This window comes from Arachis ipaensis, chromosome B9, assembly GCF_059453495.1.
Source record: "Arachis ipaensis isolate K30076 ecotype BB chromosome B9, ASM5945349v1, whole genome shotgun sequence".
NCBI classification, from domain to species: Eukaryota; Viridiplantae; Streptophyta; class Magnoliopsida; order Fabales; family Fabaceae; genus Arachis; species Arachis ipaensis.
Window position 1 is genome coordinate 79115026 of NC_142444.1, and position 27103 is coordinate 79142128.

A 27103-nucleotide genomic window follows, 5' to 3' on the forward strand; every position below is an offset into this window, starting at 1 on the left:
TAGAAACTCTACCGTTGAAAATACATAAGTGAAGGTCCAGGCATGGCCGTGTGGCCAGCCCCTCTGATCTAAGAACCAGACGTCCAAAGATGCCTAATACAATAGTAAGAGGTCCTATTTATAATAAACTAGCTACTAGGGTTTACATGAGTAACTATTTGATGTATAAATCCACTTCCGAGGCCCACTTGGTGTGTGTTTGGGCTGAGCTTAAGTGTTGAACGTGCAGAGGCCATTTGTGGAGTTGAACGCCAGTTTTTGTGCCAGTTTGGGCGTTCAACTCTGGTTTTGGATCCTTTTCTGGCGCTGGACGCCAGATTTGGGTAGAAAGCTGGCGTTGAATGCCAGTTTACGTCATCTATTCTTGGCCAAAGTATGAACTATTATATATTGCTGGAAAGCCCTGGATGTCTAATTTCCAACGCAATTGGAAGCGCGCCATTTCGAGTTCTGTAGCTCCAGAAAATCCATTTTGAGTGCAGGGAGGTCAGAATCCAACAGCATCAGCAGTCCTTTTTCAACCTCTGAATCTGATTTCTGCTCAAGTCCCTCAATTTCAGCCAGAAAATACCTGAAATCACAGAAAAACACACAAACTCATAGTAAAGTCCAGAAATGTGAATTTAACATAAAATCTATTAAAAACATCCCTAAAAGTAACTAGATTCTACTAAAAACATACTAAAAACAATGCCAAAAAGCGTATAAATTATCCGCTCATCACTCAGGAATGGCCGCCAATAGTTCTAGCTTATACTACAAAGACTCTGATCTGAATAATGATGCTAAGAGATATGCATTCAATCTAAGGTAGAACGGAGGTGGTTATCAGGCACGCGTTCATAGGTGAGAATGATGATGAGTGTCACAGATCATCACATTCATCAGGTTGAAGTGCGAATGAATATCTTAGAATAGAAGCAAGCGTGATAGAATGGAAAACAATAGTAATTACATTAATTCATGAAGAATAGCAGAGCTCCTCACCCCCAACAATGGGGTTTAGAGACTCATGCCGTAGAGAATACAATATGAAACGTGTAAAGTGTCATGAGGTACAAGATGAATCACTAAATGTAGTTTTTATAGTAAACTGGTGACCTAGGGTTACAGAAAAACACACAAACTCATAGTAAAGTCCAGAAAAGTGATTTTTATTTAAAAACTAATAAAAACTAACTAAAATATACTAAAAACATACTAAAAACAATCCCAAAAAGCGTATAAATTATCCGCTCATCACAACACCAAACTTAAATTGTTGCTTATCCCCAAGCAACTAAAAATCAAATAGGATAAAAAGAAGAGAATATACAATGAATTCCAAAAACATCTATGAAGATCAGTATTAATTAGATGAGCGGGGCTTTTAGCTTTTTGCCTCTGAATAGTTTTGGCATCTCACTTTATCCTTTGAAGTTCAGAATGATTGGCTTCTATAGGAACTCAGAATCTAGATAGTGTTATTGATTCTCCTAGTTAAGTATGTTGATTCTTGAACACAGCTACTTTATTAGTCTTGGCCGTGACCCTAAGCATTTTGTTTTCCAGTATTACCACCAGATACATAAATGCCACATACACATAACTGGGTGAACCTTTTGATGTAGCAGAAAACGATCCGACACAAAACTCACCGGCAAGTGCACCGGGTCGCATCAAGTAATAATAACTCACGGGAGTGAGGTCGATCCCACAGGGATTGAAGGATTGAGAAATTTTAGTTTAGTGGTTGATTTAGTCAAGCGAATCAAGGTTTGGTTGAGAGATTTGTGATTTGCAGAATTAGAGGTTTCCAGAGCTCTTAAGCACACTCTTTTTGCTTTGGACCACGACTTTAACCGCTCAGTCTCAAGTTTTCACTTGACACCTTCACGCCACAAGCACATGGTTAGGGACAGCTTGGTTTAGCCGCTTAGGCCAGGATTTTATTCCTATGCGCCCTCCTATCCACTGATGCTCAAAGCCTTTGATCCTTTTTATTACCCTTGCCTTTTGGTTTATAGGGCTATTGGCTTTTTCTTCTTGCTCTCTTTTTTTTTCTTTTTCTTCCTTTTTTTCGCATTTTTTTTCTGCAAGCTTTCTATTTACTGCTTTTTCTTGCTTCAAGAATCAATTTTATGATTTTTCAGATTATCGAATAACATTTCTCCTTTTTCATCATCCTTTCAAGAGCCAACAATTTTAACATTCATAAACAACAAATTCAAAAATATGCACTGTTCAAGCATTCATTCAGAAAACAAGAGTATTACCACCACATCAAAATAATTAAACTGTTTTAAAATTCGAAATTCATGTACTTCTTTTTCTTTTTCAATTAAGAACATTTTTTTTCTATTTGTCATTTAAGAAAGGTGATGGATTCATGGGACATTCATAGCTTTAAGACATAAACTTTAAATATTATTGATTATAGACTAAAAATAAGACTCAAAAATAAATATAAGAGCAGACCCATAATAATAGAAGATAGAAAATTAAAAGTAGAAAAATGAATGACTCTTAAAATAGACTTTTAATAATAAAGGTTGTCACAGAGTTAGGACTCAACAACCTTGATTTTGAGAAGTGGATGCTCCCTCAATCTGTGGGGTGCTTGGTCCTTCAAGGGAGAGCTTCTGGCGCTTCAGCTCCTGTAGCTCACGCCCCTGCTTCTCCTGTTCCTTTAGCAGCTTGCAGAGCATGCAGTTTTGAATCTGCTGTTCTTCCTTAAGTTGTTCCATAACTTCTTACAGCTTGGTAACAGATGCTTCTAGGCGGGTCTAGTAGTCAATTTCAGAAATTTCTGGGAGGAACTCCTGCGCCCTCCTTTTGATGGAGTTGTCTTTCACTTGTCCTTCCATTGACTTCTTGGTGATTGGGTGTTCGATTGGGATGAATTCATCTACTCCCATCCTCACCCCAGCATCTTTACATAGTAGAGAAATTAAGCTTGGGTAGGCCAGTTTGGCTTCAGTGGAGTTCTTGTTTGCAATTGTGTAAATCTCACAAGAAATCAGATGATGAATCTCCACTTCTTTCCCCAGCATAATACAATGAATCGTCACTGCTCTTTTGACAGTGACCTCAGAGCGGTTGCTAGTGGGCAATATAGAACGCCCAGTAAAGTCCAACCAGCCTCTTGCAACTGGTTTGAGATCTCCCCTCTTGAGTTAGTTTAGGACACCTTTTGAATTGGTTATCCACTTAGTTCCAGGGAGGCATATGTCCTCTAGAACTTAATCCAACCCCTTATCTACTCTCACCATTCTTCTATTAAAGGATTCTGGATCATCTTGTAGTTGAGGCAGTTTGAAGACCTCTCTTATTTTGTCCAGATGGAAGTAAATAACCCTCCCTCTGACCATAGTTCGGTAGGTGTGAAAGGCGGTTCCAGTTATTCTCTGCTTATCTGTTAGCCACAGATTTGAGTAGAATTCCTGAACCATGTTTCTTCCAACCTTTGTCTCAGGATTGGCTAGAATATTGATGCACGGAAAACTTGTCTCTCAACAAATCTCCATTCGGCAAGTGTACCGAAGTTGTCATCAAGTAAAAACTCACAATAGAGTGAGGTCGAATCCCATAGGGATTGATTGATCAAGCAACTTTAATTAGAAGAATGTTCTAGTTGAGCGAATCCAGAATTTGGGTTGAGAGTTGCAGAAATTAAAATGGCAGGAATGTAAATAACAGAAAAGTAAATGCTAGAATTAAAGGACTGGAAGTAAATGACTGGAAATAAATTGCAGAATTGTAAATGGGAATGGGGGATTTGCTCATAAAAGTAAATGACAGAAATTAAAGAGAATGGGTAAGATCAGAGATGGGGAGTTCATTGGGCTTAGGAGATGTTGCAATTCTCCGGATCAAGTTCATTTTCTTCCTCAATCAATGCACTCATTGATCTCTTTGGCAATCTTAAGTGATTGAATTACAATTTCTTGCAATTCAATCTCTCAAATCTTGATCAATAGCCAATTCCTTGGTCAATTGCTCATGAGAAGAGATGAAGTATGGTCACTGATTATACCACATGCATTTCCCAAACCAAGTATTGAGAGGGTTATAGTCACATACCCATCCAAACCCAATTTGGTCCAGCATGAGAAAGCATTTCTAGCTTGATCTCTTCATTCCTCTTTCAAGGTTCAAAAGAGATCGAAAGCTTCTCTTCCAAGATAACTACTCAATGGGATGAAGATCGAAAGCTTTCAAGTAAAATCAAGAGGAAAGATAGAAGAAGAATAATGAAAATTAGTATTGATCCATCAAATTACAACAGAGCTCCCTAACCCAATGAAAGGGGTTTAGTTGTTCATAGCTCTTGAAAATGAAAACAAAGATGGAGAATACATCATAAAACTAGAAATTGCAAAGAAAGTAAAATACAGAAAGTAGTTCCCTTTTTCCCAGCCTCCAGAACTCTTTTACAATTCAAAGCTACTCCTATATATACTACTCTTCTCAGCTTCTAGTTTACTCTTCAAGTCTTGGGCCTTTGGATCTTGAGTTTGAAGCAGTTCTTTTCTTCATTTGGGCTTGGCTTTACTTGCAGAGAGAAAGTGCTAAATGGGCAGAGACTTCAGCTCAGGACGTTAGGGGTGTTAATATTTAGTGAGAATATAAGTTCGAGAACGTTAGTGCACTTAACATTGTCACTAACGTTCCAATGCACCCCTTTGCCTTACGTTAAAACCCACATTAACTAGGTTAACGTGGCTTTTAACGTTGCCTTGTTAATCCTTCGAGAACGTTAGTGACACTTAACATTGTCACTAACGTTCCAGTGTGCCCCTTCTTGTTTCACGTTAAAGCCCACGTTAACTAGGTTAACGTGGCTTCTAACGTGGTCCTTGCCAACCTTCGAGAACGTTAGTGACACTCAACATTGTCACTAACGTTCCAATGTGCCCCTGGGTCTCACGTTAGAGTCCACGTTAACTAGGTTAACGTGGCCTCTAACGTAGCCATCTTTAGCCATCCCAACGTTAGTGACAATGTTGAGTGTCACTAACGTTGGCTCAACCTTCATTCCTCATCGTTAGTTAACGTGGAGGTTAACGTGACTCTTGGGGGTTGTGTGGTTGCTTCAACATTAGTGACAATGTTGAGTGTCACTAACGTTGTCGACAACTCTTCATCCTTTACGTTAGTTCCCACGTTAACCAAGTTAACGTGGGAGTTAACGTGGTACTTTGCACCATAGGCCAACGTTAGTGACAATGTTGAGTGTCACTAACATTGGCTTCTCTTCCCCCCTTAACGTTAGAGGCCACGTTAACTAGGTTAACGTGGCTTCTAACGTGGCCACTTATGAGTAATTACCAACGTTAGTGACATTGTTAAGTGTCACTAACATTGGCTCAACTTCTCTTCTCCACGTTAGAGTTCACGTTAACTTAGTTAACGTGACTCTCTAACGTGGGCATTGATGGCTTTTTGAGAATGTTATTGGCAATCACTTTTCTTATTAATCTTGCAAGTTACCTCCCCTTTTCTTGCTTCCTTTTTGGTCCTGAAATCAAGCAATAAAGTGCATCAAAGCTCTAGTCCAAGTCATGAGTAATGCAACATAATATTTGTCACTAAACTTATGCAAAATCTTCATGAAATTATGTAAAATGCACAATGTATGCTTGAATCAAGGCATAAGTGAATATTTACCCAAAACTAGCTTATTTCCTAAAGAAATGTATGAAACTATCCTGAAAACAGTAAAGAAAAGGTCAGTGAAACTGGCCAAGATCCCTGGCATCACAACACCAAACTTAAAGCTTGCTTGTCCCTAAGCAAGTACTGGAACAAGAGAATGATGAATGGAATATCCAGAGGAATGAGTCATCCTTGTGGAGGTCATATTACTGATTTTATGGTGGTTTCATGCATAGCAACTTAGGTTCATTCCATTACTGGCTTTCAGACCTTTATCATGTCCCTAAACACTTACTTTGTTTATATCTCATGAGACTTTTATTCATTGATCCTTTTATTGTTATTTCAAGGGTTATTTGTGTTATTTAGGTTAAGTGCTCTGTAAGGGGGCAACTTTTTAAGATAAGCTTTCAGCCAACACTCCCGAACCAGTTGGTTCAAGGTGCTAGGTGTTGAAGCACCCCTAAGGACTTACTCCCTCAAGTCTCTCCCCCATACATACACACCACAGGCATATAGTTTATTTATTTTCTTTTCTTGAGACCTTGGTGTCCAGCACCTCTTTGGGTTACTAAATACTCTGTAGTGAGGGTTACTCTTGATAGTGGATTTTCAGCTAATAATCCCGGGTTAGTTAACCCAAGTTACCAAGTGATAAAGCACCCCTAAGAGCTTATTCATCCAAGTAGATCCCTCACACAGGAGCACCACAGACACTTGCCTCAAGATTAAAACCATTGATGGCTAGCCTTGTTGCTTACTCTTTTTCTTTTGTTTTTCACTTCCATTGTCCTTTCCCTTTTCTCTTCTTAGGATCTTGTTATTAACTTAGTCTTATGAGTATATCCAAAGTCAAGTATTCAGGATAGATAGTTGTCCTCCTAACCTTGTGGTTGAACCAACTTAGCTAACTTATGACTACCCCAAAGATTCATGAATGAACCTCCACATTAGGAACCCTACTATGGTCTTTTAAAAACATAATCATTCTCTTCTTCAATTTGATTTAAAAGGGACAAGCTTACAAGAAAGGGAAGTAATGATGCAGTGACATAAAGACCAGTGCACATAGACTCTCTTCAATACCAAAAATAAAAAAAAATAACATGATTGAAAAAGGTTCAAACATAACATGGAAGCAAGTTCTATTTCATACAAGATCTTCCTTATTTAAAACATAGAGAAAGATGGAACAAAGAAGGAACTCCACCATCTTTTACTGTTGTGGATGTCCACGCTCTTTTCCTTGCTTGTCCTCCTTGTTTCCTCTTGCATTTCCTTGCATCCGTGCCAATCTTGCTTGCTTCCAATCCTCAAGTGCCTTCCTCACTGACTCATGACTCTCTTCCACCATTTGTCTTTCCTTTCGTGCTAATTCATCCTTCATTTCATCATACTTGGCTATTCCTGGATGCAATATTGGCAGCTATCCCACTAAGTAGCCGAGCATGGCTTGAGTATTTATCTGATGTCCTGTTTGACTCATGTAAACTCCTTCTGCGAATGCCCTTTGCTCGTCTAATAGTTCTGCCTGTTCTATTTGTCTTCGATGCATCTCATGTATGTGTGCCCCTTTGATGTGCTTGGATGTTGATTAGCCTCTGGGTGGATTCTTGTTGCTCGTTTTGCCTTTGTTCCATCCTGTCCCCATTGTTGTCCTTGGTTTAGTTGCTGTTCCATCATTTGCCTTTGCCACTCACCTTGCTGAGTCCTCTATCTTGAAAGTGTTTCCTCTTGCTGCCCCATCATATGTAATTGAAGCTCTTTATGTGCTCCTTGGCCTTCCAAATATTGTCTAGATAAGCCATCAATGGCCTCCCGCAATTGGTGCATGTCCAAGGTCTGTTGTGCTGATCCCTCTGAGACTTGGCCTTCCACTACTTGAGGGGCTGTCCTCTTTCTTTGCTTCCGTTGAGGCAGGGGGGATGCTGCAGCATTCATCCTTCGGACCGTTATTGGAATGCCTTCCTTTATCCAAACGGGGTCCTCATCTTCAAAAACTACCCTAGCTTTCTTGCATATTCAGTAAATAGTGCTGGGGTAACCTAATGTTCCTCTTGAGTCACTTTTCTCTGCCATCTTTCTAATTCCTTGAGCTATGATCTCATGAACCTTGATTTCTCCTCCCTTGAGTATACAATGCACCATTGTTGCTCTCTCGAGATTCACCTCCGAGTTGTTTGCAGCTGGGAGGATAGACCTCCTCACTAGCTCAAACCACCTCTTGGCTTCAGGAGTGAGGTCTGTTCTCTTAATGAACTTTGGTTTATTTCCAGCACCCCTTTCCCAGTCAGCTCCTGGTACACAAAGGTCTCGTAAAAGCTGGTCATAATTGGGGTTGTTGTCCAATCTTGAGTGATAACTTTCTTCTTCAAACGGTATAGACCGTAGCTTCAATGCCCTCATTACACTCATGGGACCAAAATCCACCATTATTCCTCTCACAAAGCTTGTATATGACTCATCTTTCTTATCATACCTGATTGCATTTGCATAAAATTCTCTTATGAGATTTGCATTCACCTTAGTGACCGGGTCAGTGAGGAGCTCCCATCTTCTCCTTTCTACCTTCTTTGTGATTTCGGGGCATTCAGTCTTCTTAATTTGGAATCCCAGCTCATAAATGATTTCCTTATCAACCATCCACCCCTTATTGCAATGCATGATGCAAGCTTCTAAATCTCTTCTCATCATATGGGTGTTCTTCCATGGGTTCCTTCCCTTCCCTTCTCTTAGAACCTGAAGATGCCATGAATGATGGTTAATATGTGAAGGTGGTAAGGCTGTGGAGACTTTTGGTTGTTTAGGGTTTTATGGCAGTGAAGAGAGTAGGAAAAAATGCTTATGATTGATAGAGGGTGTCTTGTACAGAAAGGAAGAGTGGTGAAGGGTGTGTGATGACAATGAAGGGTAATACGGACAAGGGTTGTTTATATAGAGAAGTTGTGAAGGAATGGAGGGTGTAGATTGATGAAATAGTCACTTGATGGACGGTTGGGGTTATGCATGGCTAGAAGACAAGGATCATCACTTTATGATGGGGATTGCTCGGTCTTCTAGGGGTCCCATTTTTTTCAATGTTGCATGGCAACATTTTCCAATGTATTCCCTCTTTTTGTGGTGTCCGAACCTTCTTTGTTTGGCTGTCCAATCTATCCCTTTTAATGCTCCTTTTTCTTTCCTATAAAGACAAACTAAGTAAAGTAAGAAAAGATATTAAAATGACCATATAAATTTTATGGCTAATATTAATAAAGGGGAAGAAAGGATTTGATTGTTTGTTTATGAATTCCCACTAACTAACTAACTATTGGTGGGTCCTTATATGCATTTTGGTGGCACGATGAGGTGACACCAAACTTAGTTTGGATCACTGTGATGAAAGTTTTGTGTTCAAAGCTCCCAAGACTAGCATGCATCTTGGTTTGCTTTGAACACCAAACTTGTTCCTCACTATATTCTGCATAAGAAGATTTTCACCAATTGTTTGTTAAGTTTGGATTGAAACTCATAAAGATTGACTTATTCATTATCATCTGAAAGCATATAAAACATGGGTTGCCTCCCATGAAGCGCTTCTTTAGCGTCACTAGCTTGACGTTTTTCCTTCATCATGGTGGTTGGTAGTGCTTAAAGTCCTCCCCTCTTGCTGTGGATTTGTATCCATTGGTTGGATCAATAATCTCCACATGTTCCAGGGAAAGAACTCTGTTGATAGTGAAGACCTTGGGTAATTGAGATAGCACAGTAGGGAGATCAGGGGGAATATCTGGGAAGTAGGCTGAGACAACTCTATCCCCTGGAGAGAAGTCTTCCGTAGGGATCTTCTTGTTCTTCCACCCTCTTGGTACCTTCTTCTTTGTTTCTTTTGAGGTTGCCTTCCCCTTGGTGACCTCATTTTCTAAAGGAGCTGTGGTGCTGTCTTCACCTGCCTCTAGAGGTTTAGGTTCCTCCAATTTTTCCTTGAGCTGTGGCAATTGCTGTTTTCCTTGTTTGTCAGTTAAGGGGATCTCAGAATGAACTGGCTGTGCTTCAGTGCTTGTTTCCTCCTTCAGTGTCTCATTATCATTTGTGCTTAGTTCCTTGTCTTCATGATCTGTTTCTTGCGAGAGTTTGAAAACATTGAAGCTGAGTCGTTCATCATGGATTCTCAATATTAGCTCCCCTTTCTCTACATCAATAAGTGCTCTGGCCGTAGCTAGGAATGGTCTTCCCAGTATGATTGGATGAGTGTGACTCTCTTCCATGTCCAAAATGACAAAGTCTGTTGGGAGAAAGTACTTCCCAACCTTTAGCAACACATTTTCCACCACTCCTATTGCTTGCTTTTGAGTTTTGTCAACCAGTCAGATAATGACATCTGTGGGCATTATCTCATTGATTTGCAGCCTCTTCACCAGGGATAAGGGCAGTAAGTTGATGCTGGCCCCTAAATCACATAATGCTCTGTCGAACATGTTTTCAACTATGGCACAACGTATATGAAAACTTCCTGGGTCTCTTCTTTTTGTGGGCAACTCAGGTTGAATAAGGGCACTACATTCCTTGTTTATCACTATAGTCTGCCCTCCCTTGAGTGAGCTTTTCCTGGGAAGAAGTTCCTTCATATACTTGATGAATGCAGGCATTTGTTGAATTACCTTGATGAATGGTATGTTCACATGCAGAGATGCAAACAAGTCTAGGAACCTTGAGTATATTCTTTTTCCCACAGCACCATTGAGCAGTTGAGGGAATGGTGCATAGAGCTTCAGCAGCTCTTGTTGTGAGATTTCTGGTTCTTTGTGATCTCTATCCTCCTCCTTTGTTGAGTTGTCTTCAGGTTGTTTGCACACTTTACTTTGCTTGTCTTCAATCTCTTGATCACTTGTAGTGACCATTTTGCAATCTTCCCATCTTACTTTCTTTGCTTCTCCTTTGGGGTTTTTCTCCGTGTCACTTGGGAAGCTATCAGTAGGTTTGGGAATCTTCTCAGCTAAATATCCCACCTGGAATTCCAGCTTCCTGATGGTCTCTCCCTGGTTCTTAATATTGGCTCGCACCTCCTCTTTCAACACCTTATTTTCTTGAATCTCTTGGCATATTCCTTCAAGTAAGGCCTCAATCTTAGAGAGCTTTTCATCAATTGATGAGTGATTCAGAGCAGACGTGCTGTTTTGGTTTTGATAAGTATGTGGAGAAGTGTTGTTGTGGGGGTGTTGAGATGTCCTCTGGGTGAATTACTTTTGATCTTGCTCACTTCCCCACCCAAAGTTTAGGTGGTTTCTCCATCCAGGGTTGTAAGTCTTGGAGTATGGATCATAATTTTTCCTTGGTGAATTCCCAATGTAGTTGGCTTGCTCCTGACTACCCTCTGCTTCTTCATGCACTCCTTCTTGTGTTGTTGATAAAGTGGAGATTGCTGCTACTTGGTTCCTCTCCATCTTCTTGGTGAGGTCAGCTAGTTGCTGGGTAATGAGCTTGTTTTGGGCCAACAGAGCATCTACATTGTTTAGCTCCATCACTCCTCTTGTGTTCCCTCTTTCGGAAGCATAGAAGTAGTCGTTCTCTGCTACTGTTTCAATAACATCTATGGCTTCCTCAATGGTCTTTTTCTTGTTCAAGGATCCTCCAGATGAATGGTCTATGGCCTTTTTTGACTCATAAGAGAGCCCTTCATAAAAAATGTGCAGCTGCACCCATTCATTGAACATGTCAGGTGGACACCTCCTTGTTAAGTCCTTGAACCTCTCCCGTGCTTCATATAGAGTCTCACCATCTTGTTGGCTGAAAGTTTGAACCTCAGCTCTCAGCCTATTGATTCGTTGAGGAGGGTAGAATCTTACTAAGAATTTGTTCACCACATCTTCCCAAGTTTTCAAGCTCTCCCTTGGGAAGGATTCCAGCCACTTGGCTGCCTTGTCCCTGAGTGAGAAGGGAAATAAGAGCAGTCTATAGGCGTCAGGATGAACACCATTAGACTTCACTGTGTCACATATTCTCAGGAAGGTGGTTAAATGTTGATTGGGGTCTTCTTGAACACTTCCTCCAAACGAATAGTTGTTCTGAACAAGGGTGATGAACTGTGGTTTAAGTTCAAAGTTGTTGGCATGGATTGTTGGCTTTTGGATGCTACTTCCATAATTGCCTGGGTTTGGATTGATGTAAGAGCCCAAAACTCTTCTATCCTCCCCAGCATGATTTGCTCCACCTCCTCTGCCATGGTTGTGAGTCTCTTCTTCATGATGATTTTCCATGTTTTCTTCCATGTTAGGTTCAAAGTATTCCTCAAACTGTTCCTCCTCTTCTTCAGCACCAACTACACGTTTTTCTTTTGCTTCCCTCCTTAGTCTAAGGAAGGTTCTCTCAGGTTCAGAACCAAAGGAAGTTGAAGCCCCGCTTCTTCTCCCTGTCATACAACCAATAAGTACAAGCAAAGAAAATAGGTGCAAACAGTATTTGTGTCAGAATTACTGTTAGTTGTGGGTGGTGCAATATATCAAATAGTTAGTGGGTTAGCAAACAGAATTGAAAATAACAAAGAAAAACAAACGAGTAAAGGGAGAAGGGAAGAAGGTTAACTAAACCAAAAAGTAAATTATTCAAACAGAAAAATGAAATTCACAAAATAAAAATGCTCAATCTAGTGATCTTCCAATTTAATCATTGTTGATGCACAATCAATCCCCGGCAACGGCGCCATAAACTTGATGCACGAAAAACTTGTATCTCAACAAATCCCCCTTCGGCAAGTGTACCGAAGTTGTCATCAAGTAAAAACTCACAATAGAGTGAGGTCGAATCCCACAGTGATTGATTGATCAAGCAACTTTAATTAGAAGAATGTTCTAGTTGAGCGAATCCAGAATTTGGGTTGAGAGTTGCAGAAATTAAAATGGCGGGAATGTAAATAACCGAAAAGTAAATGCTAGAATTAAAGGACTGGAAGTAATGACTGGAAATAAATTGCAGAATTGTAAATGGGAATGGGGGATTTGCTCATAAAAGTAAATGACAGAAATTAAAGAGAATGGGTAAGATCAGAGATGGGGAGTTCATTGGGCTTAGGAGATGTTGCAATTCTCCGGATCAAGTTCATTTTCATCTCTTCCTCATCAATCAATGCACTCATTGATCTCCTTGGCAATCTTTAGTGATTGAATTATAATTTCTTACAATTCAATCTCTCAAATCTTGATCAATAGCCAATTCCTTGGTCAATTGCTCATGAGAAGAGATGAAGTATGGTCACTGATTATACCACATGCATCCCAAACCAAGTATTGAGAGGGTTATAGTCACATACCCATCCAAACCCAATTTGGTCCAGCATGAGAAAGCATTTCTAGCTTGATCTCTTCATTCCTCTTTCAAGGTTCAAAAGAGATCCAAGTTTGAATAGCTTCTCTTCCAAGATAACTACTCAATGGGATGAAGATCGAAAGCTTTCAAGTAAAATCAAGAGGAAAGATAGAAGAGGAATAACAAAAATTAGTATTGATCCATCAAATTACAACAGAGCTCCCTAACCCAATGAAAGGGGTTTAGTTGTTCATAGCTCTTGAAAATGAAAACAAAGATGGAGAATACATCATAAAACTAGAAATTGCAAAGAAAGTAAAATACAGAGAGTAGCTCCCTTTTTCCCAGCCTCCAGAACTCCTTTACAATTCAAAGCTACTCCTATATATACTACTCTTCTCAGCTTCTAGTTTACTCTTCAAGTCTTGGGCCTTTGGATCTTGAGTTTGAAGCAGTTCTTTTCTTCATTTGGGCTTGGCTTTACTTGCAGAGAGAAAGTGCTAAGTGGGCAGAGACTTCAGCTCAGGACGTTAGGGGTGTTAATATTTAGTGAGAATATAAGTTCGAGAACGTTAGTGACACTTAACATTTTCACTAACATTCCAATGCACCCCTTTGCCTTACATTAAAACCCACGTTAACTAGGTTAACATGGCTTTTAACGTTGCCTTGTTAATCCTTCGAGAACGTTAGTGACACTCAACATTGTCACTAACGTTCCAGTGTGCCCCTTCTTGTTTCACGTTAAAGCCCACGTTAACTAGGTTAACGTGGCTTCTAACGTGGTCCTTGCCAACCTTCGAGAACGTTAGTGACACTCAACATTGTCATTAACGTTCCAATGTGCCCCTGGGTCTCACGTTAGAGTCCACGTTAACTAGGTTAACGTGGCCTCTAACGTAGCCATCTTTAGCCATCCCAACGTTAGTGACAATGTTGAGTGTCACTAACGTTGGCTCATCCTTCATTCCTCATCGTTAGCTTCCACGTTAACTAAGTTAACGTGGAGGTTAACGTGACTCTTAGGGGTTGTGTGGTTGCTTCAACGTTAGTGACAATGTTGAGTGTCACTAACGTTGTCGACAACTCTTCATCCTTTACGTTAGTTCCCACGTTAACCAAGTTAACGTGGGAGTTAACGTGGTACTTTGCACCATAGGCCAACGTTAGTGACAATGTTGAGTGTCACTAACGTTGGCTTCTCTTCCCCCCCTTAACATTAGAGGCCACGTTAACTAGGTTAACGTGGCTTCTAACGTGGCCACATATGAGTAATTGCCAACGTTAGTGACAATGTTAAGTGTCACTAACGTTGGCTCAACTTCTCTTCTCCACGTTAGAGAGTCACGTTAACTAAGTTAACGTGACTCTCTAACGTGGGCATTGATGGCTTTTTGAGAATGTTATTGGCAATCACTTTTCTTATTAATCTTGCAAGTTACCTCCCCTTTTCTTGCTTCCTTTTTGGTCCTGAAATCAAGCAATAAAGTGCATCAAAGCTCTAGTCCAAGTCATGAGTAATGCAACATAATATTTGTCACTAAACTTATGCAAAATCCTCATGAAATTATGTAAAATGCACAATGTATGCTTGAATCAAGGCATAAGTGAATATTTACCCAAAACTAGCTTATTTCCTAAAGAAATGTATGAAACTGTCCTAAAAACAGTAAAGAAAAGGTCAGTGAAACTGGCCAAGATGCCCTGGCATCAAATATCCCATCCTCTGTTTCGAATTTGCTCTAGGATCTCTGGATATTTATCTTCTTTCAAATTGAATTTAACTTCTGGGATCACTGACCTCAGACCCATTATTTTGTGGTAATGGTCTGCATGCTCTTTGGTTAAGAACCTCTATTGATTCCAAAGACTCTTTGGAGTATTCTCTTTCTTGCCTCTTGAATTGGTTTGTTTTCCCTTAGGTGCCATGATCTTGATGAGTCTTAGCTCAGTGATCACGGAAAAACACACCAAACTTAGAGGTTTGCTTGCCCTCAAGCAAAAGAAAGGAAAGGGGAGAGAGAGGAGAAGAGCCAAATTTGAATGGTGGAGAGGAGGGGATGGCCGAATGTATATTTATAGGAGGAGGGGAGGGATTTCGAAAAATTTGAAAGAGATATGACATAGAGATATGATGGATGGAAGAAAATAAAATCATGATATGAAAAAGATGAGATTTGTAATTGAAAAATATATAAAGATGTTAAATCTAAAAATTTGGTTATGCATCTAAGAAATAAGAGATGATATGATGAGTTGAAAAAGATTTGGAAAGAAATTAAGAGGATAATTGAGTTTTTGAAAAGATTTGGGAAGGATTTGAAAGAAAATTGAAAAGAGATTTAGAAAATTGTTGAATTTTGGAAAATTGAGGGTGAATGATGAAAGTTTGAAACATGTTTATGCAGAAAATTATGAGTCAAAACATGAAAATATGAAAAAAAAATTTGAAGTTGGAAACAAAATCTCCTCCCCCTGCCTTTCTGGCTTTAAACGACCAGAATGGTATCCATTCTGGCGTTTAACACCCAATTGTTGGCCATTATGGGCCTTTAACGCCCAAAATGGTACCTTTATTGGAGTTAAACTCCCAGAATGGTACCCATTCTGGCATTTAACGCCCAAAATGCCCTTTACTGGCGTTTTCTTGCCAGCAAGCTCCTTTTCTCTGCTTTTTGCACTGAATCCTTCTGTAACTGTGAATTCTTTCAATTTTGATGATTAACCTTTGAAGAAAAATGTATATAAAACTTCTACAAGTATTAATTAAAACAAATAACTTGCTAATGGCTGGGTGATGCCAAGGCATCTTAGGCTAGTTTCACTAGCATTTTTCTGTTAGTTTTAGTTGTTTTATGCATTTTCTTGAGCTTAAAGTAACCAAGAATGGTTAAATGAATAACAAAGCAATGAACCATCCAAACAGTATGATTTTGATGCAAATTCCATGAGTTTTTAGTTATATTACTTGAATGCTATGAATGGAAGATTTCTCATGAAATTTTGCAAGACTTTGATGCAATTGTTTGGATGATTTCAGGGAAGAAGAGGCTAGGCAAGGAAGCAACAAAATCAATAAAGGAAGCTTGAATATCACATGTGGAGTTTAAGTTCCAGTTTAAGCCTAAACTGGAGCTTAAACGCCAGAATCATGAAGGCTAAGAAATGCTGGAATTGAAGTTTAACCTCCAGTTTAACCTTAAACTGGAGGTTAAACGCCAGAATTAGAATTCCAATCTGGAAGCACTTCCACGTTTAACCTCCAGTTTAACCTTAAACTGGAGGTTAAATGCCAGAAGTGAGAAGGGCACCAAGGGGGGCAGTTCCACGTTTAACCTCCAGTTTAACCTTAAACTGGAGGTTAAACGCCAGAAAGGGGAAGAGCACCAGGGAGCCATTTCCACGTTTAAGCTCCAGTTTGACCTTAAACTGGAGCTTAAACGTGTTCGACCAAGTTTCTCCTCCAGGGGTGCTTTCTCCATTTCCACATTTAAGCTCCAGTTTAACCTTAAACTGGAGCTTAAACGTGTTCGACACCTCCAGGGCTACCTTTCTCAGCTTCCACGTTTAAGCTCCAGTTTAACCTTAAACTGGAGCTTAAACGTGTTCGACCTCCAGGGCTACCTTTCTCAGCTTCCACGTTTAAGCTCCAGTTTAACCTTAAACTGGAGCTTAAACGTGTTCGACCTCCAGGGCTGCCTTTTCTACCTCCACGTTTAAGCTTCAGTTTAACCTTAAACTGAAGCTTAAACGTGTTCGACTAAGTTACCCTCCAGGGCTGCCTTCTTCCATTTTCACGTTTAAGCTTCAGTTTAACCTTAAACTGAAGCTTAAACGTGCTACCACAAAAGGCATCACTGGAAGTGTCTGGCGTTTAAGCTGCAGTTTAAGCTTAAACTGCAACTTAAATGCCACTCTTGGAAAAGGTTTCTGGGCCAAAAATATTGCAGTTTAAGTTAGTATTTGAGCACAAACATTAACTTAAACTTACTCTGGTATGAAACCCAATTGAATATCATGGTTTATGGGATTGGGCCTGAAGGATTGATGAGTCTGAAATTTCAATTTATTGAGTCATGTGTCATTATTTGATTATCACTAAGTTGGCTCAATGAATGTTACAGAATTTGGATCAACAGCCTCATCAAGATTATGGATCATAAACCCAAGGCAAAAGGAAAGCAGGGAGAGGCCTCAAAGCCCAAGAAACACAACAGAAGCTCAATATAGAAAGTGTATAAATAGGATAGAATTTAAGTTAGGAGAACTTAGACTTTTTACCTTTTCATTTAGCTAGTTTTCATATCTTTGTAATTGAATTCAGAGCTATGACTCACTAAACCCCCTTTCATTGGGTTAGGGAGCTCTATTGTAATTCAATGAATCAATAATAGTTTATCTTCTTCTTCAATCTTTTCTCTTGAATTTTGTTAGAAAGCTTCTCGATCTAATTCCATTGGGTAGTTGTCTTGGGAAAGAAACTACCCATAATTGGAATCCTTCGGAACCTTGGGAAAGGAATGGAGGATTCATGCTAGAGAAGCTTTCTCACAGTGAATTGGATTGGGGTTTGGATGGATATTGTGACATGTAATCCTACCAAATTGTGGTTCATGAAACTGTGTGGTATAATCAGTGATCGAGCATCATCTCTTCTTATGAACATTTAAACCAAGGGATTGGGAATTTGTTCGTTTTTAGAGAGAATTGGTGAGCCAAGGGATTGGGATCCAATCATATAAGATTGCCAAGCAAAATTCAATGAACGCATTGCTTGAGGAAGAGATAAACATGTTTTGATTCGGAGATCTCAATATCTCCTATAACCCAATGAATTCCCCATTTCTGATTTCCACTTTCTCTTTACATTCTGTAATTACATTCATGCAATCACCCCCATTCCCTTTTAATTTCAGCAATCTAGCTTCTGCCCTTTACTTCATGCAATTTAAGATTCCGCCATTTAAATTCCTTGTCATTTCAATTTCTTGTCATTTACGTTTCCCGCCACTTTTACATTCCGCAATTCTCATCTAAATCTTGATTCCGCTCAACTAGAACATACTTCTAATCCGAATTGCTCACTCAACCAATCCTTGTGGGATTCGACCTCACTCTATTGTGAGTTTTTACTTGACGATAACCGGTGCACTTGCCGGAAGGAATTTTGCCGATCGTGCAATTTCCTAAATCATAGCATAACAAGTTTATGCGCATCAAGTTTATGGCGCCGTTGCCGGGGATTGGTTTTCGATTGACAATTCTCCAATTGGAAGTTAACTAGATTGAGCATTTTTTTGTTTTGATTAATTCAGTACAAGTTACTTGTTGAAATTTAATTTCTGCACTCTGTTACATGCTTTCTTTCTTTATGCCTTTAAATTCAAGCAACTAACTCACTGACTCACTAACTGTTTGAATTAATTCCTCAATTGCTCTAACCATACTCTTCCATTAACCAAGAGTATTTCACTTGTTTGTTGCCTGTGCTGTGTTCTTGTATGACAGGTAGGAGAGGAGAGACATCAACTCCTCCATCTACCGAACCAGAGAGGACCCTTCATAGACTGAGAAGGGAAGCAAGAGGGAAGAGAGTACTGGGAGAAGAGGAATCTGAAGGAGAATCTGAGGACAATTTTGAGGAAGCTTTAGATCTCAACATGGATAGAGAAGTTCACAACCATGAGAGAGCTGATGGAAACAATGCCATTCCTGAGAGGAGGGTTCTTAGTTCATACATAAACCCAACCTCTGGGAATTGTGGTAGCAGCATCCAGAAACCACCCATTCAGGCCAACAATTTTGAGCTCAAACCACAACTAATATCACTTGTGGAGAATCATTGTTCATTTGGTGGAAGTGCTAATGAAGACCCAAACCAACATCTCACAAAATTCCTGAGAATTTGTGACACTGTGAAGTCCAATGGAGTCCAGGAAGATGCATATAAACTGCTTTTGTTCCCATTTTCACTTAGGGACAAGGCAGCTAAGTGGCTGGAATCATTCCCAAGGGGGAGCCTAACAACCTGGGATGAGGTGGAAAGCAAGTTTCTGGCACGTTTCTACCCCCCACAAAAGGTCAATAGGCTTCGATCTGAGGTTCAGACGTTTAGACAACAAGATGGTGAAACTCTCTACGAGGCATGGGAGAGATTCAAGGATTTGACAAGGAAATGCCCACCAGACATGTTCCATGATTGGGTGCAATTGCATATTTTCTATGATGGACTCTCTTATGAATCAAGGAAGGCTGTAGACCATTCATCAGGAGGTTCATTGAACAGGAAAAAGACTGTGGAAGAAGCCATTGAAGTGATTGAGACAGTGGCTGAGAATGAGTACTACTATGCATCAGAGAGGCACAACACTAAGGGAATCATGGAGCTGAACCATGTTGATACAATTCTAGCCCAAAACAAGGTGTTTGCCAAGCAACTAGCAGAGCTTACCAGGCAATTAGAAACAAAGCAAGTGGCTGCAATACACACACAAGATCAAGAGGAAGTAAGCATTGAAGGAGGTGATTGGGAAGAGGCCAACTATGTGGGAAACCAACAAAGGCAATCATATGATCCACATTCCAACACTTACAACCCAGGATGGAAAAATCACCCAAACTTTGGGTGGGGGAACAAACAAACCCAACCACAAAACCACAAACCTTACAACCACAACCAACATAACAATTCCACATACCAAAACTCCAACCAAAGATCATACCAAGCCACACAAAGCACTTACTCCCAACCATCATATCATGGCCAAAATAATCAACCTACCCAACCTAATCTGAACCAACAATTTCAAGATCAATTAAACCGGATAGAAGGAATGCTTGCAACCATGAGTCAAGACATAACCGAATTGAAAGCTTTTAAGGAAGAAGTAAATTCTAACCTGCAAAACCAAGGAGCTGCCATCCAGAAGCTAGAAAATCAAATTTTGTATTTGTCTAAGCAAACCCCTGGGACAAGCGTTTCTCATGCTGCCAAGGCTATTGCAAGGGAAGAATGTAAGGTCATAACCCTCAGAAGTGGAAAGAATCTAAAGGAGATCTCAAAGGAAACCACAGAGGATGAAGCAAGGGAACATGTGAGAGACAAGGAACAAGGACAATCTTTTACACCGTCCGCAACAAAAGAAAAAGAAAAAGAGGTCCTGAAGCCTTATACACCTAAAGCACCATATCCTCAACGTTTGATGAAAAGTGAAAAGGATGGTCAATTCTCCAGGTTCTTGGAGATTTTCAAGAAGCTCCAAATCAACATTCCGTTTGCTGAGGCAATAGAGCAAATGCCACTCTATGCAAAATTCTTAAAAGAATTAATGACCAAGAAGAGAAGCTGGAGAAATGAGGAAACTGTGTTGTTATCTGAAGAATGCAGTGCCATCATTCAGCACAAATTGCCTCAGAAATTGAAGGACCCAGGCAGTTTCCAAATCCCCTGCATCATAGGAGAAGTCATGGTGGAGAAGGCCTTGTGTGACTTAGGGGCCAGCATCAATTTGATGTCTCTAACAATGATGAGAAGAATGAAGATTGAGGAAGCCAAACCAACAAGAATGGCCCTCCAATTGGCAGATCGAACTTTTAAATTCCCTCATGGGATAGTTGAGGATTTGTTGGTGAAAGTGGGAGATTTTATATTTCCTGCTGATTTTGTGGTGTTAGATATGGAGGAAGAAGCCAAAGTTTCAATAATTCTGGGAAGACCCTTCCTAGCTACTGCTGGAGCCATCATAGATGTACAAAAGGGTGAACTCACTCTTAGACTACATGATGAGAAATTGGTGTTTAACGTATTCAAGGCAATGAGCTATCCATCAGAATCACTAAGGGAATGCATGAGGGTTGATGTAGTGGACATTGCAGTACAAGAAACTTTTGAGGAAACAATAAAGGAAGTGGCAGAGGAGGAGTTCACCAAGGATATTGAAGTTAGTGACATCAAGGCTGCTGAAACAACCATGCCAAGCATGCCAGAGAGAGTGAAAGAAGAGAAGGAAGCACCAAAACCTGAGCTCAAAGCATTGCCCCCTAATCTCAAGTATGCATACTTGGGTAGTGATGAGAGTCACCCTGTTATCATTAGCTCTGCCCTGAGCTAAGAACAGGAAGAAGAATTGATCAAGGTGCTACAAACTCATCAAGATGCCATTGGATGGACCCTAGCCGATTTGAAGGGGATAAGTTCATCCATATGCATGCATAAAATCTTGTTAGAAGAGGATGCTAGACCCTCCATTCAAGCTCAGAGAAGATTGAATCCCGTCATGAAAGAAGTGGTACAAAAGGAAGTCATGAAGTTATGGCAGGCAGGGGTAATCTACCCCATTTCTGATAGCCCATGGGTTAGTCCCATCCATGTAGTTCCCAAGAAAGGTGGCATAACTGTGGTGCCAAATGAGAAGAACGAACTCATACCCACAAGAACCGTCACTGGGTGGAGGATGTGCATAGACTACAGGAAGCTCAATGAAGCCACCAGAAAGGATCATTTCCCACTCCCATTCATGGATCAGATGCTTGAAAGGCTTGCCGGACATGCTTACTATTGCTTTTTGGATGGATATTCGGGCTACAACCAAATAGTAGTTGATCCTAGAGATCAAGAGAAAACATCATTTGTTTGTCCATATGGAGTTTTTGCTTATAGACGCATGCCCTTTGGATTGTGCAATGCACCTGCCACTTTCCAAAGATGCATGCTATCCATCTTTTCGGACATGATTGAAAAATTTATTGAGGTCTTCATGGACGATTTTTCTGTGTTTGGAGATTCTTTTCCTAGCTGCCTACACCACCTTGCCTTGGTGCTTAAGAGGTGCCAAGAGACTAACCTAGTATTAAACTGGGAAAAGTGTCATTTCATGGTCACAGAAGGAATAGTCCTTGGCCACAAAATCTCTAATAGAGGCATTGAGGTGGACAGAGCTAAGGTGGAACTCATTGAAAAATTACCTCCACCAAGTAATGTCAAGGCAGTTAGGAGTTTTTTGGGACACGCTGGTTTTTACATAAGGTTTATTAGAGACTTTTCTAAAATAGCCAAACCCTTGAGTAACTTGCTTGTCTCTGATACACCCTTTGTATTTGATAAAAATTGCATGCTAGCCTATGAACTTTTGAAGCAAAAACTTTCCTCTACACCTATCATTGCCCCACCTGATTGGAACTTACCTTTTGAACTGATGTGTGATGCATCAGACCTTGCTATTGGGGCAGTGTTAGGACAAAGGAAAGACAATTTGGTACATGTGATTTATTATGCCAGTAAAGTCTTGAATGATAACCAAAGGAATTACACAACCACTGAAAAAGAACTCTTGGCAATAGTCTTTGCATTTGACAAATTTAGATCCTATCTCATTGGATCTAAAGTCATTGTCTTCACTGATCATTTAGCTTTAAAATACTTACTTGCTAAACAAGAATCCAAACCAAGACTTATTAGATGGGTTCTTTTGTTGCAGGAATTTGACATTGAAATCAAGGACAAGAAGGGTGTAGAGAACAAGGTGGCAGACCATTTATCAAGAATACCATGTGAAGAAGGAAGCGCACAAAGCACACATATAAATGAGTGCTTTCCTGATGAACAACTCATGGTAATTCACAAAGCACCCTGGTTTGCAGACATAGCAAACTTCAAGGCCACTGGGAGTTTACCGTTGGAATTTAACAAACATCAAAGGAAGAAATTGGTAAATGATGCCAAATACTTCATCTGGGACGAACCATACTTGTTCAAAAAATGTTCCGATGGCATACTCAGAAGATGCATATCCGAGGAAGAAGGAAGGGAAGTCTTATGGGACTGCCATGGCTCCACTTATGGAGGACATTTTGCAGGAGAAAGAACAGCAGCTAAGGTGTTGCAGTGTGGTTTTTATTGGCCCACTATCTTCAAAGATGCAAAAGAATTAGTGAAGCACTGCCATGAATGCCAGAAAGCGGGGAACCTGCCAAGAAGAAATGAAATGCCACAACAATTCATTCTGGAACTTGAATTGTTTGATGTATGGGGGATAGATTTCATGGGACCCTTTCCCTCCTCATACTCAAATAATTACATTCTTGTGGCAGTAGACTATGTCTCCAAATGGGTTGAAGCAATAGCAACTCCAACCAATGATAATAAGGTAGTCATGAACTTCCTCAGAAAACACATTTTTTGCCGTTTTGGGGTTCCAAGAGCAATCATCAGTGATGGAGGAAGCCACTTCTGCAACAAACCATTAGAGGCATTGCTTCTAAAATATGGAGTCAAACACAAGGTAGCCACACCATACCATCCACAGACAAGTGGGCAAGCCGAAATATCTAACAGAGAACTCAAAAGGATCCTGGAAAAGACTGTGGGAACTTCAAGGAAGGACTGGTCGATTAAGCTAGATGATGCTCTTTGGGCATATAGGACAGCTTTCAAAACACCAATTGGAATGTCTCCTTACCAACTAGTATATGGAAAAGCTTGCCATTTGCCACTGGAGTTGGAGCACAAGGCATACTGGGCCTTGAAACTTTTGAACATGGACAACAAAGCTGCTGGAGAAAGAAGGATGTTGCAAATTCAAGAGTTGGAAGAATTCAGAGCGGAAGCTTATGAGAATGCCAAAATTTACAAAGAAAGAGCAAAGAAGAAGCATGACAGCAACATAGCCCCAAGGAAATTTGAAGAAGGACAAAAAGTATTGCTCTACAATTCTAGGCTGAAGCTATTTCCAGGGAAGCTAAAATCAAGGTGGTCTGGACCATTCCTTGTCACCAAGGTCTCCAAATATGGACAAGTAGAAATCATGGAAGAAAAGTCACAACGAACCTTCATTGTGAACGGTCAAAGACTCAAACATTACTTGGGAGATGTGGAGGAGAAGGACAAAGTTAAATATCACCTCAACTGAGGAAGCTGACCGTCAAGCTAATGACGTTAAAGAAGCGCTTGTTGGGAGGCAACCCAACCTGAGGTAATACCCTTTTGCTGTTTCTTTTATTTGTTTCAATAAAAAGGGTGAAGTAGTTTCTGTGCATTGCAAAGAATTAAGTTTGGTGTTTCACACCAAACAATGAATTCGTGGATCAATAATTCAAAGGGGAATGTGTGACTCTAAGTTTGGTGTTCCACCATAAAGATCAACTGAACACAACAACCTTTGAATTATATGAAAGGAACAACCATTCTAAGCAGTCACAGAAATGCTTAAAACCCTTAGCAGCAACTTCATTCCAAAGAGAACTCAAGGATTCAAAGCACAGAGAAGTAAGTGGGAGACTAAGTTTGGTGTTCACACACCAACTTAAGACTCAGATACTTACCCACACATAGTTGAGCTAACCACTCAAGTGCTTGAGAAGCAAGCAACTTCATCACTCTTTGCAGGAAAGGAAACAAGGATCTTAAAGCATGAAGCAACATTTAGGAGAAGAAGGAGAAATCAAATTGTTTCCCGGCAACAAAGAGAAAACAAGGAATTTCACAAGGTGGTATTGTTCCTTGATAATTCTTTAAAAGGGGCAAACAAAAGCATGCTTGTTCTGGTGTAAACTGTAAATGTTGAATCTTTCTGGAATGTGAAGTTTTTAGTATATTTGTCTGTTTATTGCTTTGAATAAAGTGAATGCCTAGATGTTTGGATATAACTCCACCTTCTTAAACAAATGTTTGCCATGCTTGTTCTGTTTCCAAAAATAAAAGAAAAGTTTGAACAAAAGTAACTTGGCTAAATTAGTGACAAATCAAGTAGAATTAAGTGGTGGTATGCATGCTTGATTGTTCAGTCAGATCACTGGAAATAGAGTGTAGAATTATCATTTTTTATGTAGAAATTGAAAACTATCTATGGATCTTGATGAATAAATGTCTTTGGCCATGAAAAAGAAAGAAAAAGAAGAAGAAAAAGCCACTGAAAAAGGGCAACCAAAAAGAAAAAAATTTGAGAAAATAAGCTAGGCACCAATGGTTTGAACTTCTGAGACAAATGCCTGTGGTGTTCATGTATTAAGGATATGCTTGGATGAATAGGTTCTGAGGAGTGTTTCAACACTTGGTAACTTGGGTTAACTAACCCGGGATTATCAACCAAAAGTCCATTATCAAGAGCAACCTAAATACAAAACATTTAGTCACACAAAGAGGTGCTGGGCACCAATGTCTCAAGAAGAAATGTGAACTAAAATGCCTGAAGTGGATATGTGTAGTGCACTGATAAGAAAAAGAAAATGCCAAAGGCTTGTGCAACACATGACACCAAGCAAACAAGGAGCAAAGGAGCTCTAAGAAAAAGAAAAGAAAAACAAAGAAGAGAAAAGTGCCAAGGACATAAGAATAACAAGAGGCCATAGCAGTGTTTGATGGATGCAATGAAAAAGTGATGATCTTACTTGATAAGTATGGAAAAGTGATGCTGCAACTTTCTGCATAAAACCCTTCTGATGAACTTCAAATGCTTGCTAATATAGCCAATGTAATTGCTTTCTGTTTCATACTTTCTTCTCAAATAACTCAGGACTTGCTTAGGGACAAGCAAGTATTAAGTTTGGTGTTGTGATGCCAAGGCATCTTAGGCTAGTTTCACTAGCATTTTTCTATTAGTTTTAGTTGTTTTATGCATTTTCTTGAGCTTAAAGTAACCAAGAATGGTTAAATGAATAACAAAGCAATGAACCATCCAAACAGTATGATTTTGATGCAAATTCCATGAGTTTTTAGTTATATTACTTGAATGCTATGAATGGAAGATTTCTCATGAAATTTTGCAAGACTTTGATGCAATTGTTTGGATGATTTCAGGGAAGAAGAGGCTAGGCAAGGAAGCAACAAAATCAATAAAGGAAGCTTGAATATCACATGTGGAGTTTAAGTTCCAGTTTAAGCCTAAACTGGAGCTTAAATGCCAGAATCATGAAGGCTAAGAAATGCTGGAATTGAAGTTTAACCTCCAGTTTAACCTTAAACTGGAGGTTAAACGCCAGAATTAGAATTCCAATCTGGAAGCACTTCCACGTTTAACCTCCAGTTTAACCTTAAACTGGAGGTTAAACGCCAGAAGTGAGAAGGGCACCAAGGGGGGCAGTTCCACGTTTAACCTCCAGTTTAACCTTAAACTGGAGGTTAAACGCCAGAAAGGGGAAGAGCACCAGGGAGCCATTTCCACGTTTAAGCTCCAGTTTGACCTTAAACTGGAGCTTAAACGTGTTCGACCAAGTTTCTCCTCCAGGGGTGCTTTCTCCATTTCCACGTTTAAGCTCCAGTTTAACCTTAAACTGGAGCTTAAACGTGTTCGACACCTCCAGGGCTACCTTTCTCAGCTTCCACGTTTAAGCTCCAGTTTAACCTTAAACTGGAGCTTAAACGTGTTCGACCTCCAGGGCTACCTTTCTCAGCTTCCACGTTTAAGCTCCAGTTTAACCTTAAACTGGAGCTTAAACGTGTTCGACCTCCAGGGCTGCCTTTTCTACCTCCACGTTTAAGCTTCAGTTTAACCTTAAACTGAAGCTTAAACGTGTTCGACTAAGTTACCCTCCAGGGCTGCCTTCTTCCATTTTCACGTTTAAGCTTCAGTTTAACCTTAAACTGAAGCTTAAACGTGCTACCACAAAAGGCATCACTGGAAGTGTCTGGCGTTTAAGCTGCAGTTTAAGCTTAAACTGCAACTTAAACGCCACTCTTGGAAAAGGTTTCTGGGCCAAAAATATTGCAGTTTAAGTTAGTATTTGAGCACAAACATTAACTTAAACTTACTCTGGTATGAAACCCAATTGAATATCATGGTTTATGGGATTGGGCCTGAAGGATTGATGAGTCTGAAATTTCAATTTATTGAGTCATGTGTCATTATTTGATTATCACTAAGTTGGCTCAATGAATGTTACAGAATTTGGATTAACAGCCTCATCAAGATTATGGATCATAAACCCAAGGCAAAAGGAAAGCAGGGAGAGGCCTCAAAGCCCAAGAAACACAACAGAAGCTCAATATAGAAAGTGTATAAATAGGATAGAATTTAAGTTAGGAGAACTTAGACTTTTTACCTTTTCATTTAGCTAGTTTTCATATCTTTGTAATTGAATTCAGAGCTATGACTCACTAAACCCCCTTTCATTGGGTTAGGGAGCTCTATTGTAATTCAATGAATCAATAATAGTTTATCTTCTTCTTCAATCTTTTCTCTTGAATTTTGTT

General features: G+C 39.8%; 2 non-coding genes across 2 annotated transcripts; one reads left to right on the plus strand and one right to left on the minus strand.

Moving 5' to 3' along the window:
- The first annotated feature begins 11328 nt into the window (after positions 1-11328).
- Positions 11329-11432, plus strand: LOC148545131 (small nucleolar RNA R71). The gene has a single exon (XR_015900657.1). It is a non-coding gene; the product is annotated as a small nucleolar RNA R71 (small nucleolar RNA).
- Positions 11433-19004: 7572 nt separating this feature from the next.
- On the minus strand, positions 19005-19108 carry LOC148545132 (small nucleolar RNA R71). The gene has a single exon (XR_015901927.1). It is a non-coding gene; the product is annotated as a small nucleolar RNA R71 (small nucleolar RNA).
- Between the last annotated feature and the right edge of the window lie 7995 nt (positions 19109-27103).